The following is a 15,284-nucleotide window of genomic DNA, read 5'->3' on the forward strand; positions in this document are numbered from 1 at the left end:
GAACCCGGGAGGCGGAGGTTGCAGTGAGCCCAGATCGCTCCATTCCACTCCAGCCTGGGCAACAGGAGCGAAACTCTGTCTCAAAAAAGAAAAAAAAGAAAAAAAAAAGGATCAATATACACGACAATTTGGACAAATCTTCATGCTGAATGAGAGGCCAGTCTCAAAAAGTGACATACTGTAGTATCCCATTTTATGACATTCACAAAAAGATAAAATTGTAGTGCTGGAGACAGATCAGTGGTTGCCAGGAGTTAGGGGTGACAGGCAATTTGCCTATAAAGGGATTGCTGGTAGGAGTTTTGTAGGGCAGGGAATTGTTTTGTACCCGGATTCTTGTGATATTTACATTAACCTATTCATGTGTTAAGATTCGTAGGGCTGTACACCAAAATAAGTGTTGATTATGCTGTATTATAATTTAGAAAATAAAATTTTTACACTGATAAGAAAAAATAAACTTAGCACCATGGAATTACAGTATAGTGGAGAAGAGGTCGGGGAGAGATGGTGGTTGATAAAATAAATGTCTCAAATAAACAGAATTGGACTTGGACTTACAAAGCATGCTAATAAAGGTGTTTAGAGTCTTTTTTCTTACAAATTTAAGAATGATTGCTTATCAATTTTTCTGCAGTGAAATAGTTGCTTTCAAATTAACAGGGACCCACAAAGCTATATTATCTTAAGTAGTTAAATATCCCCTATGCAAATTTGTTTCACTATTCATTTACTTACAGAAACCTTTCTTCATAAATATATGAAGAGAAATTTCTTCCCAAACTTTAAAATTATTATAAACTTAAGATAATGACATTTGGGTTGACTTTCTGGTTATAGCTGAGAATTTGGCTGTGGGAAAAGGAAAGGTTAGAAAAATATCAAAGCAAAAGAAGAATTCTTTTGATAAGTGATGTGAATTAAATTATGTCTCCCTCTCAGTTATCTTCTGTGCACACTTACAGTTTCTACAAGATATTGGACAAGTGATTTTGTTCTGTGCCTCAGTTTTCCCACATGCATAATGCAAAGATAGTTATTCTTGCAGCTAATATACTTCCTGAGACCATGTCAGCATGCACGTTGCATACATACTGAAACAGAAGACTCAAAGGCTTTTGAAGAAGAGCACCAGTAACAAAAAGTTTCATCATTTTATTTTTTAAAACCAAATATATCTTTTCATCATTTCATAGTTTGAAGACTGATGAAGAAAATGACAGAAACTTGTAATCAGGGAAATGTGAAATATTTAAAGTTAAAAACTGTCTATGTAGCAGAAAATAAAGAAGAGAGATTACTTTATACTCTCTTTTTAAGTTTGAAAACCCACATCAAAAAATGAAAGAAAATCTAATCACAGATGCCAGAGTTTGAAGACTGTAAGGAAGGCCACGTGGAGGAAGAAATATGGACATACTTTAAGCTGTTTTAAAAGATAAAGAGATTAGCCAGGTGTGGTGGTGAGCACCTGTAGTTCCAGCTACCCAGGAGGCTAAGGTGGGAGGATCACCAGAGCCTAGGAGGTCAAGACTGCAATGAGCCGAGGCTGCACCATTGCACTTCAGCTGAGTGATGGAGTAAGACCCTATCTCAAAGAAAAAAAATTTAAAAAAAGAAAGAAACAAAGAAAGATAAAGATATCATGAGATATAGATGTTTCTACTATATTGGAGAGCTAGTATATATGATTTTAATATGGTTGTTTTAAGAAAGTAGATCTTCAGTAGAAACTAATGTGCATGCTTGTTGCTTTCCCCTAAAAAATATATATTTCAATATTGATAAGAACATATATGTTAAATAACAATAAGAGCAATCTTTAAAATGTCATTTTATTGCTATAGTTGCACCATATAAAGGGGATGTACATATGTATCATATTGGATGTGAACACTTCAACTGTGGTCACTTACTACACTGTCCAATAAAATGTGTGTATGTATGTACATGGCTCCTATGGAGAACTATTTAATAAATATGTTGATTACTTGATAGCATGTTTTGCAATATTATTTTTCATAAAAATGAGAGACATGATATTTGCTGCTGTTAAACAGCATGTTCACAATATTTGCATTTACTGAGCAAGAACTAATGGTAACAGAATTTCTGTGTTAACACAAATATCTGGGCAGCTTATTTCAAGCACAGTTTATAATTATACATTCTAAAGATAAACTGAAGGCTCTGCAAAATGTCATGTCTGCTTTTGGATGGCCTTTCCTTAAACATTTTTGTTGGCACTACTATAAAGCGTTAAGACTCTGGAACTTGTACAATATAGGAAAAAAGAATGTTATATTAGGTATGGATATAAAAGATGCTAATATTATCCAATATAGGGACTCAGCACATAGAGAATGCAAAGAAAATTTTAGTTCTGATTTCTCAAAAGGAATGCCATTGTAAAAGACAGTTCTAGTATCACGAGAGAAATTCAGTACTTTCTTAACATTATTAGTCAAGCGGTGAAAGTAAAATCTTGAAGATTAAATGGTCCATTGGATTATATTTTTAATGTGCATTGGAATTTTGTATTGTTCCAAGTGCTGAACAAGTGTACCATGTTTGCTTTTTAAGTTTACTCCTTTTCCCTCTTTTAATTGTAACAAAGTTTTCAAAGACAAAAATGAACAAAGACCAGCAGTCCTAATTGTGCTATGAAGCCAGGTAGGAAGCTTGGCTAGTTCCCACTACAGCATACTTTGTAAATGTGTTTCTTAAACCCTTAAGGTAAGATTTAAAAAAAAAAAAAAAAAGGACAGTTGTCAAGGATGGTTGATTTTTAAGGCTTAACTACCTGAGCAATGTTCATTTAAAATAACATATGAGTCTCAACCCAAATGATCTAAGCTGAGCAAAAGGCCGCTTTGTCCTTCCCTTCCAAAGGAAGTTCTGAGGTGCTACAAAATCTATGAGAGTGAAATTTCTTTGGTTAGTGCTCTTTATTCCTTTGTGGTAATTTTTTTGTTGTTGCACAGCTTTAAAAAATTGAAGTCTATTGGAAACCTTCTTATAAGAAACCTTCCTAGTCAGATAATTCAACTTTCTTCTTTTCTTCATTCATGAAAATGCAGATCCACTGAGAAAGGGAATAAGGTAAAAGTATCATTTTCTTTTGGGAGTCAGGTTTTTCTGTCAGAAGAATAAAGGCCTTTCTTTCCAGGTCAATTCCTGTTGTGCTGAAGGCTGGAAATCATCATGCCCTTTGGGTGTGAACCCCAGCTTTGGGCCTCTGTGATGACGGTAGAATCTGGAAGTCAGAAGTCCATATCCTAGATCAGCTGCTTTGCTGGGCTGACCTTTTTCAGTGTGATACTGCATCCCAAACTCCTGACCTCTCCAGAGAACTCGGGGTGTTCTCCAAGATGCTGGGCCTCTGGGAAGCATCTCCTTAGGTGAACAGCCCCAGATGCCTCCTTCTTAAGTCGATTTAAGTTACTCCACCCTATCAACCCCCAAGTGTGAAAGATCACAGTTATTCCTCAGGGAAGCACGGAGTTGTTCCTAACTCTACTTTGCCTTCTTAGAACACATTTGCTTCTGGTTGAAATGAAAATTTTCAGTAAAGTGTTTTTTTTTTCTGTATTTTTTTTTTTATTTCCTTAAACCTCTGTTTTGGGTGAAGCACTACCGCAGAAGTCTAGTGTCATACAAAAGTACAATTGGAATCTTTGAATGTAACCCTCATCCAATAGCAGACATTTTAAAAATCACTTTTATAAATATTTTAAATGTGTTCCAAACAGCACTGACCTCCTCAATAGGTAATTTTGTTAAAGGACTAGGCTTTGGCTGTTTTTTTTTTTTTTTTTTCTGACTTGTTGATTTAGAGACCAGCTGCCTCCTAGGAAATTGTGATCAAAAACTATAAAAGCAGACCGTAAATATGTCAAATGCATGAGTAGGAATTGGGAAACTTGATTTGTCCTGTGATTCAATCTGGGCTAAATATTGGTGCCACTTGAAATTACTATCCTTAGGGAAGTCATTAACAATCCCCCAAATGTTTGTACGCGCCTGTATGCAAGTGTATGTTGTATATTTACAATTTCATCCCATGTTCTGTCTCTCCAGTTTTATGATTCTAGATTTGGTGACCTCTGACTCCTCCTTCTCTATTCCTAACACTGTGTAACTTAGAGAGGATCAGGTAAGCTAGGATGTCCCAAATGCAATTTCATTACATTAAAGGGAAATACACTATCTAAGAAGTAGAAAAAATGGGATGCGTGTGATAAAATGATTTAGTGCAAGATGGCGGATGCAGTAGAGACAAGGAGCACAGAGGAGGAGCTTCTTGTGCAGCAGGGAGAGCAGAAGTGTGCCCAGGAAAGTTCTGCAAATAAGTACTGTCTATCCCAGGCTTAAAAGGCAAATTAGAATTAGCCAGATGAAAGTGAGCAGGTAGGACAAAAAGTGTTGCAGAGGGAATAGCAAAGAACAAAGCCCATGACTCCTGAGAAAGAAAAACTATTTTTATTTATTTTAAACCTACAATAATAACTATTTCTCAAAAGAGTATAGGAGAAGAATAATTGAAATATGGCACAAAGTGGCAATAAAAGGTTTGACTAATTGGACTATACCCTCGCCCTATTCTTAACTTATTCACTGGTTTGATATTTAATTGCTCTCTAGGAGGATATCGACTGTCTCTACACCAGTGACTTCTGCAACTAGGTAGTATGAGATCTACTTGAAAACCATGGAATTTTCAGTAGGAACATAGTAAAATTTTGAAGGAAAGAAATTCTGAGAATAAAATAAAATTTTATTCACTTGAATTCTATTTCATTGTGAGCTGAAGGAAAAAAGAAAGCTTTTCAAAAAATGCTATAATTTCTCTATTTTCTAAATTGGCCCTTTATTCGATATTGTCCTATTCTCATATATATCAGTGATTCTAAAAGTGTGGTCCTGGGACCAGCACCATTATCATTCACAGAGAGCCTGTTAGAAATGCAAATCCTTAAGCCCCATCCTAGGCCTACTGAATCAGAAACTCTGGGCATTGGACCCAACAATCTATGTTTTTACACTCCCTCCAGGCAATTCTGATGGGTATCAAAGTTTAAGAATCACTGGTCTCTACTTTTCATGTATTTTGTACAAAACAGTTTATATTATCTTCTTATTCATTACATTAATTTTGTACGTATATTTTCTTTCAATAACTAACTTTTAAATTCCTTATGGACAATAATCCTATCTTTGTACCAGCTCTATGAGATATAACTGAAATACAATAAACTGCACATTACAGTATATAATTGGATCCATTTTGACATACATATACATCCATGAAACCAATACCTTAATCAACATAATAAACAGGGATCTCACCCCAAAAGTTTTCTTTTGCCACCTTATAATCCTTTTTTTCTGACCCCTTTACTGACCTACTTCCCCCATCTCAAGGCTAATCACTTATCTGCTTTTTGCCTCTATGGATAAGTCTTCATTTTGTAGAGTTTCATGTAAGTGGAATCCTACAGTATATATTCTTTCTTATCTGGTTTGTCTCAATCAGTATAATTATTTTAACATATATCCATGTTGTTGAATCAGTAGTTAGTTCCTTTTTATTACTGAGGTACCATCAAATTGTATAAGCTACAACGTGTTTATTCAGTTACTGTCAGTGGATTTTTGTGTTATTTTAGCCTGGGCTTTTGGAGGGATCACGAGGTCATGAGTTCGAGGCCAGCCTGGCCAACATGGTGAAACCCCATCTCTACTAAAAATACAAAAATTAGCTGGGCGTGGTGGCACGCACCTGTAATCCCAGCTACTCAGGAGGTTGAAGCAGGAGAATCACTTGAACCCAAGAGATGGAGGTTGTAGTGAGCCAAGATCATGCCACTGTACTCCAGCCAGGGCAACAGAGCAAGATTCTGCCTTAAAAAAAAAATAAATAAATAAAAGGAAGCTGTTACAAGTCTTTGCATGGACATAGACTTTCATTGCTCTTTGGTAAAAACCTGAGAACAGATCATATATTAAGTGCATGTTTAACTTTTCAGAAAACTGTCAAGCTGTTTGTATTCCAAAGTAGTATCACTTTACACTCTCAGCAACAGTGTATGAGAATTACACTTGCTCCAAATCCTTAGTTTAGTCAGACTTTTCAATTGTATTCATTCTAATAGATGTGTAGTAGTATCTTGCAGTTTTAATTTGCATTTCCCTAATGACTAATGACGTTGAGCATCTTTTCATGTGCTCATGTATCCATTCATATATCTTCCTTGTTGAAGTTTCTGTTCTAATCTTCTGCCTACTTTTGTATTAGGCTTTTCATTTTCTTGTTATTGAGTTTTGATAGTTCCTTCTATATTCTAGATATAAACCTTTTATTTGATTTTATGATTTGCAATATATTCTGCTAGTGTTGGCTTGTCTTTTCCTTCTCACAACAGAGTCTTTTAAAGAGTATATATTTTTAAGTTTTATGAAGTCTATCAATTTGATATTTTATGAGTTATGCTTTTCATATGGTACCTAAAAGAAAAAAATTTTGACTAACCCAGGTTACAAAGGTTTTTCTCATGTGTATTTATTTTTGTGGGTAACATATAGTTGAATTTTGCTTTTTTATCCAATCTAACAATCTCTACTTTTTAAATTTTTTTTGCTTTTAGTACTTTTAATTGACATATAATAATTATACATATGAGATGCAGTGTGATATTTTGATACATTTATACAATGTGTAATGATCAATATTAGGATAATTAGCATATTCACCACTTCAAACATTTAGCATTTATTTGTATTGGAAACATTCAAAATCTGCTCTTTTAGCTATTTACAAATATACAATACATTATTGTGAATTATACCCTGTAATGCTATAGAATATTACTTTTTAATTAGAATATTTAAACCACTTATATTTAATGTGTTTATTGATATGGTTAGGTTTAAATCTAGCGTTTTTCTATTTATTTTTTATTTATTTCATTTTTTTTGTTTTCTTTCTGTTCATATTTTTACTTTTTTTGGATCAACTGAATAAATTTTATGATTCCATTTTATGACCTCGGTTGGCTTATTAGCTGTAACTCTTTGCTTTATTATTTTAGGATTTATAGTATACATGTTTTACTTATCACAGACTACATGCAACTGATACTATACCTCTTCATTTATTGTTTGAGACTTACAATAATATATTTCCATGTTTCCTCCCTCGACCTCTGTGCTATTCTTTTCACGTTTTGCTCTTACATATATTATAAACCCCACACTACATTGTCGTTATGATTTTTATTTAAACAGTACATTGTTAAAGAGATGTACTAATAATAATAGCAAATAAATTAACTCACCTAATTACCATTTCTCATGTTCTTCATTCTTTTGCGTAAATTCATATATCCATCTGGTATCATTTTCTTTCTGTCACAAGGACTTCCTTGAATATTTTTGTATTGCAGTTTTGCTTCTGATGAATTATTTCAGCCTTTGTATATACATAAAAATATATTTTGTTGTTTTTGTTTTTAAAAGCTATATTTCAAATTCTGTTGACAGTTTTTTCTTTCTTTAAATATATTGTTCCAATATATTCTCTTCTTTCTTTCACTCTTTCCAATGAGAAATCTCTATTTTATTTACCTTCAGGTCTCCATGTAGTGTCTTCTGTCTCTGGCTACTTTTAAGATTTTATAGTTTACCAGTCATTCTGAACAACTAGGTTATTTATGCCCTGGTGTTATTTTCTTTATGTTTCTTATTTGGGGATCTGCAGAGCTTCACTAATCTGTAGGCTTATAAATATCCCTTGCCTCCAATTTGGGGACATATAAAATATAGTTATAATAATTGTTTTAATGTCTTTGCTATTTTTTTCTTTTTCTTATTTTATTTATTTATTTATTTATTTATTTTTGACAGAGTCTCGCTCTGTCACTCAGGCTGGAGCACAGTGGTGTGATCTTGCCTCACTGCACCTCTGCCTCGCAGGTTTAAGCAATTCTTCTGTCTCAGCCTCATGAATAGCTGGGATTACAGGCATGTGCCACCATGCCCAGCTAAGTTTTTATATTTTTAGTGGAGACGGAGTTTCACCCTGTTGGCCAGGCTGGTCTCAAACTCCTGGCCTCAAGTGATCTGTCCACCTTGGCCTGCCAAAGTGTTGGGATTACAGGCATGAGCCACTGCACCTGGCCTTTGTCTGCTATTTCTAACATCTGGGTCACTTTGGGGTCTGTTTCATTTCAATTGATTGTTTTTTTTCCTTCTCACTTTTGGATTATATGTGCCTTCTCCTTTTGAGTGACTGGTAACTTTTGATTGGATGCCAGACATTGAGAATTCTATCTTCTCATATGTTGGATATTTTGTATTTCTGTTAATATCCTTAGCTTTTTCTGGGATGCAGTTATTTGGAAGTAGTTTCATCCTTTAGATTCTTACTTTTAAGATTTGTTAGGTAGACTGGAACAGGGCTCAGTCTACAGCTAATTATTTACCATTTTTGAGTAAAGACCTATTGGTGTACCCTACCCAATGTCCCATGAATCATGAGGTTTTTCCAATCTGGGTGATGAGAGCAAGCACTATTCCTAGTCTTATGTAAGTACTGGGCACTAGTACCTCTAAACTTTTTAATGATTCTTTTCCCAGCCTTCAATAGTTTCCTTGCATGCATGCACTGTTTAATATTCAGTTGAACACTTAAAAAGGACTATCTGCAAATCTCCAGAGTTCTCTATCTTTGCAGCAACATCTTCTCTATTACTCTATTCTACTCTTGCCTTGATTTCCTGAGCCTCTTAGATGTGTCTCCTGAATTGAAGGAGTCTGTTGGCCTCTGCCTGACTTCACCTTTTGCATTTGGCCTGGAGCCTCTCTCAAGGGAGTAAGCTGAGATGATCATAGGTCTTACCTTATTTGTTTCTAATCTCTTAGAGATCACTATATCTCTTTACCTTGTTCTAGGATCTTACACATTGTTCTGTATATTTTGTTTGTGTTTTTATTATTTTAGATGGGAGGGTAAGTCTGGTCCTTGTTGCTTTATCTTTGTTAAATGCGGAAGCTACTGATCCTATTTTATGCTTATTTTACAAAGTAGAGTTTCTCACACAGCGCTGGAGGATAAAGTAATAACACACATTCACATTTATTGAGTATTTTTCTAAACATTATACATGGACTTATTTGATTCTCACAAAAACCCCTGTATTTTACAGATGCAAAACTGAGGAATTAATGGCTGGCCCAAAGGTCCATGCCAACTAGGGTCAGAGACAATATATCAGTACAGGTTGCCTGAACTCATCTCTTAACCTTGCTTCACAGAACTGCTGGCTTTTACAAGATGCTCACCATGGAAAGTCACCTTAAGAATGGGTCACAGCTGGGAACATTTATTGAGTGTCTTCTATGTGATCAGTACTGTGATTCAAATCTCAACTCTGCCACTTAGGCCAATCACCAAATCTCCCTAGGCCTCAGTTTCCTTATTTGTAATCAGAGAACGATCATCCCTGCCAAGAGACTTCTTGTGAGAATGCAATAAAATGCCAAATGTGAAGAACCTAGGATAGTGCCTGGCCCCTTTACCAAAAACTTGCTGAGTAAATATGTTAGGTCTGGCCATGCCTAGCATTTGAGAGTCACTCACTACTAATCAGAAAACAAAGCTTTCAGTGTAACTCTAGTGAGGTCATAGAACAACTTCGTTTAATTAATTATTTTATTTTATTTTATTTTATGATTTTTTTTGAGACGGAGTCTCACTCTGTTGTCCAGGCTGGATTGCAATGGTGTTATCTCGGCTCACTGCAAGCTCCACTTCTCAGGTTCACGCCATTCTCCTGCCTCAGCCTCCCGAGTAGCTGGCACTACAGTCGCCCTCCACCACACCCGGCTAATTTTTTGTATTTTTTAGTAGAGACGGGGTTTCACCATGTTAGCCAGGATGGTCTCGATCTCCTGAACTCGTGATCCACCCACCTCAGCCTCCCAAAGTGCTAGGATTACAGGCGTGAGCCACCGTGCCCAGCCTTAATTATTTATTTTAATTACAATGTATTATGGTTTAATTTTCAAAGAGTTTTCATATCCATCTTCTCATTTCATCTTTACAATTGTGCTTGAAAAAGGAGCCATTTTTCTCCTTATTTTACAAATGAAGAAACTGACACTCAGAGAGGTTACAAGATTTGGTTGAGGCCCAAGATTTGCAGGTTTCAGGGCGAAGGTTGCAACTCAGACTTTCTGACTTATTTTATTTCTCCTTATATCATGGGGGAAATGTTAGTGAAAATTTGAAAATTTTTTTAACAAAGTTAGTCAACTTTTATGTGGGTATGTTTATATTCTGTATGTTATAATTAAAGTTCAAATAAAGGGTATTTTTCCAGTAAATGGGCGTGTTGTTTTTGGTGTATGAATCCTTATATTGCTAAGAATGAAGGGACTTTTTTTTTTTTTTTTTTTTAATCTGGCTTTGTGGAAAATTAGCATCTGGACTAGACTTAGTTTTCAGAATGCCCTGTGACTCTCTGGCATGGTCCCCAGAGAAGATGAGATACACAGAGTTGCAGAATTCGGTTTTTCTTTCTCTTTCTAGACTTTTATATTGTGTGCATTTTTAAAGAATACTTTTAATGTTTATTTTTAAATATGATAGTATGTGGGTGATATTGGTGCATTTCATTTTATGTGTCCAGAATTTAAACCTGCAGGCAATAGGAGTGTTGAAGTGAAATTGGTCCTAGACAGTTAATAAATTCTAAGCAGAGATGCATAAATCAGCAAAGGGTATTTTTTAAAGTTTTTTTCTTTTTTTTTTCCCAAAGGGTGGTTAAGGGAGAATAGGAAAGAAATGTCTTCAGAGAATTGTTTTCCATCAGTTCAGAAAATAGAGAAAAGCACTGAGCAATGCCCAGTGCTGGTTAGCAGATTGTCATTTTTAGGTTTGATGTTCCAGGGTTTAATTGTCTTTCATGTGAACAATAGCAGACACTCTCTGGTGTGCTATGCTAGCATGATAAAAGGGGGTCGTTCTTGCATAGCAATGCCTTTTTTTATTATTAGCGTAAAAAATTAGCAAGCTGGAAGTCGTTAGAAGGAGTTCCACTGGCATTAATTGTAATGCAGCCTGAATTTGTTTGCAGACCAGTGCAGCAAGACAATAGCAAGGAGAAAAAAAAGAGCAATATTAATAGCCTTCTACTTATTTTATCATTTTAGTGGGCCTTAATAAGGTGTCGGCTGTCAACTGGAATTTATTTTTTAAAAAAGACATAGTAATTGATGTATTGCAGTAAGTATGGATGAGGGCTCAACTTGATTAATGTATGAGTTGGCTTTTTAAGGCATTTTAAAAAGGCTTCTTAACTGGGTCTTAAGAGACTGGCACAAGCCCACTGTAAACTACCTCTTTGCAGTTGGAAAATAGCCTGACAGCTGCTGAGGTCTCTTGTGGAGCTTTCTCTTTTTTCCTCTTCCTGATCAGAGAAAACTGAGGTAATATACTCTTCGTCAATAATTGCAGTGCTTAAAAATCTTATAAAGGGATTTTGACTCTTCTCTCCAGAGATAACTTTCCAAAGGTTAAATTAGTTTTACTTGTGTGTGCTTCAAATATCACCACTTTCAATAAGGAGTGGATTTGGTTTTTAAATAAGCTGCTATTTTGTGGGTTGCTTGAACCCAGACACTTTGACAGAAATTGTTTTGATGTCAGAGATGGACTTGTTCCAAAAGCAATTTCAGGTCAAGATGAATTTCTTCACTCTCGAATCGCTTCTGTTCGTTCCAAGGTGTGTGTGTGTGTGTGTGTGTGTGTGTGTGTGTGTTGAAGACAGAAGCAGAGACAGACATATTGATTAAGCAACTGGTAATATCTATATGGAAAATGTAAGGAGCATGCTTTCCAGGAAATTTTCCTTTAAATCAGTTTGAGATCCATTCATCTATTTTTCTTTATATTGAACACACCGTGTATTGACTCTATTCTATATTTTCTTTCATAGAAAGTTTTTTTTTTTTTTTTTCATAAGAAACAAAGCAAGTGAGTTACAATTCCAGGGAAGACCAGGAAAAAAAGGAGACAATCGAATCCTTTGCCTCTTTGGTATCCATAGGTGTCAACACAATGCCCCAGGTAGTAGGTCACCTCTTTTGATAACAACAAAAAGAAGACATTTGAAGAATTCCAAGCTGGCTGAAACTATCAGGCTATCACTGTGCAGCACTGGAGGAAGCACCTCATCGTTATTCAGCACAACTGCCTTCACTCAAATTGAGATAAATTCCATAAACATGAGAGAAAGAAATGAGAATGGAAAGAGTGGGAGGGAAAACACACTCTGCACAGTCTTTGCACAACTGCATTTTCAAGTGGGGAACTGTCACAAGGCGTGTTGTGCAGATGCAGCAGCCGCAGGATCTTTGCAGCTGCATTATCTCGTTGGTTCACATGTGTTTTGCCTTGCTGGGGAGCAGGGGAGGGGGCAGGCGGAGACACCTAATTGGGTGGATTAAGTGCAGATGTGTCACGGAGAGGACTCTTCCTTCCATGTGCCACAGACTCAGACTTCTTGGACCTTGGCAGTCTCGTTGCGGCCTTGGCAGTATCATCTTTACGTTAAATTCAAAAAGCATTTTGTTTTGCACTTTAGCTGGTCTCAGGTTCTACCTTACCTTTTGAATTTGTACAGGCTTTTTAATCTGTCAGAGTTGAACTTTTCTTATCTGTAAAATGGAGAAATAATATACCCACAGAGATTTTTTTTCTAACAATTAAATGAGATAATTCACAGAAAGCTCTTATCCCAGTGACTGGCACCAAAGAAGCATTCAAGTCGGCTACAGTAACAGCAGCAACAACTTTAAACTAAAGCGAGAGCTACTGTTTATTGTTTCTTAGATGCTGTTGCCAGGAACATGGCTTTGTACCTAAGCCCTGTTATTGTTCAAGCCAACTTTTACATGTTTTTGTTTCGGAGTGTTGAATCCAAGTGTCATATCAGTGGCCCATAAGTCCTAAATGATTTTGAAAAAAAGCATTACCCTTTCCTCTTCAGGGTGAAAATATATATGGGAAAAATTCTTCCAAAATGGAGCCTGACATTGACCCATAGAGCTTAAAACCTAACCGGACAGACTCTCCAGCGAGGAGCTTTCTGTTGGTCCACGGGCATTTTCAGAGGACCCAGCACTTCTAGAGGATTGCTCAGTGTGACCAAAAGTTGAGCAACCAAACATGAGCAAAAATTCTATGCTTTATGAGCATCTTATAAACCAATATTTTATTCAAAATGCAGTGAAACTTAACATGTAAGTGCTTGCTTACCTCAGCTCAATTTTGTCAAAAATTTTTTTTTCTTGCCTTCCAGTTTACAATTTCACTGTAGAAATAAAACACAAGATACGTTAAATTGTCAAAATGTGTAGTAAACAATGCTTAACAGAGAAAGTGAGCTACTTTTTGCAGTCATATCAGAGCTCTGGTATCCATCAGCCAAGACTATTGTACAGCCATAAGTAGTTACCTCGGGCTCCATATAGACATGATCATTTCTCCTGCCCTGAGAAGTGAAAGTGGAAAGTGTGAGTGCTCTTAGTCTGGGCAGTTAATTAACTTGCATTTCGACAAAATTTGTCGGTTCCTGTTGATCCTCAGACTTGTGTACACATTTGTCTACCTACCTGGTATTCGTTAGATGCTTCAAGGCGTGTAAAAATGGATAAGATAACTCCCTGATCTTCAAGAATATTACAGTCTAGTTAGAAATACATCTAGGGAGTTTTTGCTTTTTTTTTTTTTTTTTTTTTTTTTTTGATGGAGTCTTGCTCTGTCGCCAGGCTGGAGTGCAGTGGTGCGATCTCGACTCACTGCAATTTCCACCTCTGGGGTTCAAGGGATTCTCCTGCCTCAGCCTCCCAAGTAGCTGGGACTACAGGCACACGCCACCGCACCCAGCTAATTTTTGTATTTTTAGTAGAGACAGGGTTTTATCATGTTGGCCGGATGGTCTCCATCTCTTGACCTTATGATCCACCCGCCTCAGCCTCCCAAAGTGCTAGGATTACAGGCATGAGCCACTGCGCCCTGCCACATCTAGGGAGCTTTTGTGGCAGCTGCAGAAGCAGCCAGCTGAGCCTAACTCCCAGCTGATTCACAAGGTAATTGATGGCATTGTGTCTGGGCTCATGCTCTATGTCAGGATTAGCACAGTGTTTCAGTTTCAACAGAAGGCACACATGTTCTGAAAGGTATAAACAGACTTTTAAAAACCTATAAATTGTGAAAAGTGTATGTCCAATGAAAAGATAAAAAAGCAATTGAATCAGTTGAATCATTTCACCAAGAAATTATCATGAAGTGCTTGAAATGCAGGAAAGATGAAATAAAACAGAAGAAAGCTAGAAACAGCACTCAAAGCAACTCGCTGTTGAAGTTTGCAGAAATGAATGCTTTATTGGCGCTTGGGGGTAAGGAATGGCATCTTGGAGGACCAGTGAGTTTACCTGGTCTTTGGAAGAGAGGTAAAATGTGATGGGTGGATACACTGAGTGTGGGAAACAGGGGTCTTAGTGAGTCTGTATGTTGCCGGACCATTGAGGGTTCTGGGGCTGCGTGAATAAAGACAAGGAAGTGTGTGAAAGAACAGAAAAATGGAGGAGCTAGAGCGAAGGTGTGTGTAGAAACTGAGTATAATTGTTAAATAGAACACTGAATTGAAGACAAAATAGGAAAGATCTCAAATATTACATAAGGGAGTTTGGACTTTATGATTTCTCATGTTAGAATGTGTACCATTGAACTTTTTTGAAGTTGGATGTGGCATGATCCACGCTGGATATTTCAGAGTGAACTTGCAGCATGTGAAAGGTAGGTTGATAAAGGCATAGGATCTACTCTGAAAGTGAAGCCTCAATCAGAAGGACTTGTCATTTTTCTTTGCTACCAGTCAGCCAATTGGCCTATATGTACTGTGCGTACAAAAGAGGTTTGGCTATTTTTACCATTAACTTGATTCAGTCCTTTAGCATAATGCATACCTGTCAGAGTATAAACATTTTTGATAAGTGTTTGTGTCCTTGACTAAGATGTAGAGTACTACAAAGTTTGGGAACTGTTTGCAAAGGACAGGGGTTCTAATAGGCTGAGATGCAGGCTAGAATCACTTTTATAAAATCTCACAGAAAGTATGTAAAACAAGTAGGTAATACCTGGTGCATATTAGGTTTCCTGGGACCTAGAAAAGTAAGTGAGGCCGTGGTCAGAGTGACTCAAATGTGTTTCAAGACAG

At 36.5% G+C, this 15,284-nt stretch overlaps 1 protein-coding gene across 3 annotated transcripts in view; it reads left to right on the forward strand.

Annotated features, from left to right (window-relative positions):
• The window catches only part of ESRRG (estrogen related receptor gamma), a 592,374-nt gene that overhangs the window by 223,265 nt on the left and 353,825 nt on the right, over window positions 1–15,284 (forward strand). For 2 of the 3 annotated variants that reach the window (XM_063728289.1, XM_063728299.1), the window contains exon 1: window positions 2,975–3,102. The gene's annotated coding sequence lies outside the window, so the exon portion shown is untranslated. 3 annotated transcript variants of the gene reach the window in all.

This window comes from Pongo abelii, chromosome 1, assembly GCF_028885655.2.
Source record: "Pongo abelii isolate AG06213 chromosome 1, NHGRI_mPonAbe1-v2.0_pri, whole genome shotgun sequence".
Taxonomy (NCBI): Eukaryota; Metazoa; Chordata; class Mammalia; order Primates; family Hominidae; genus Pongo; species Pongo abelii.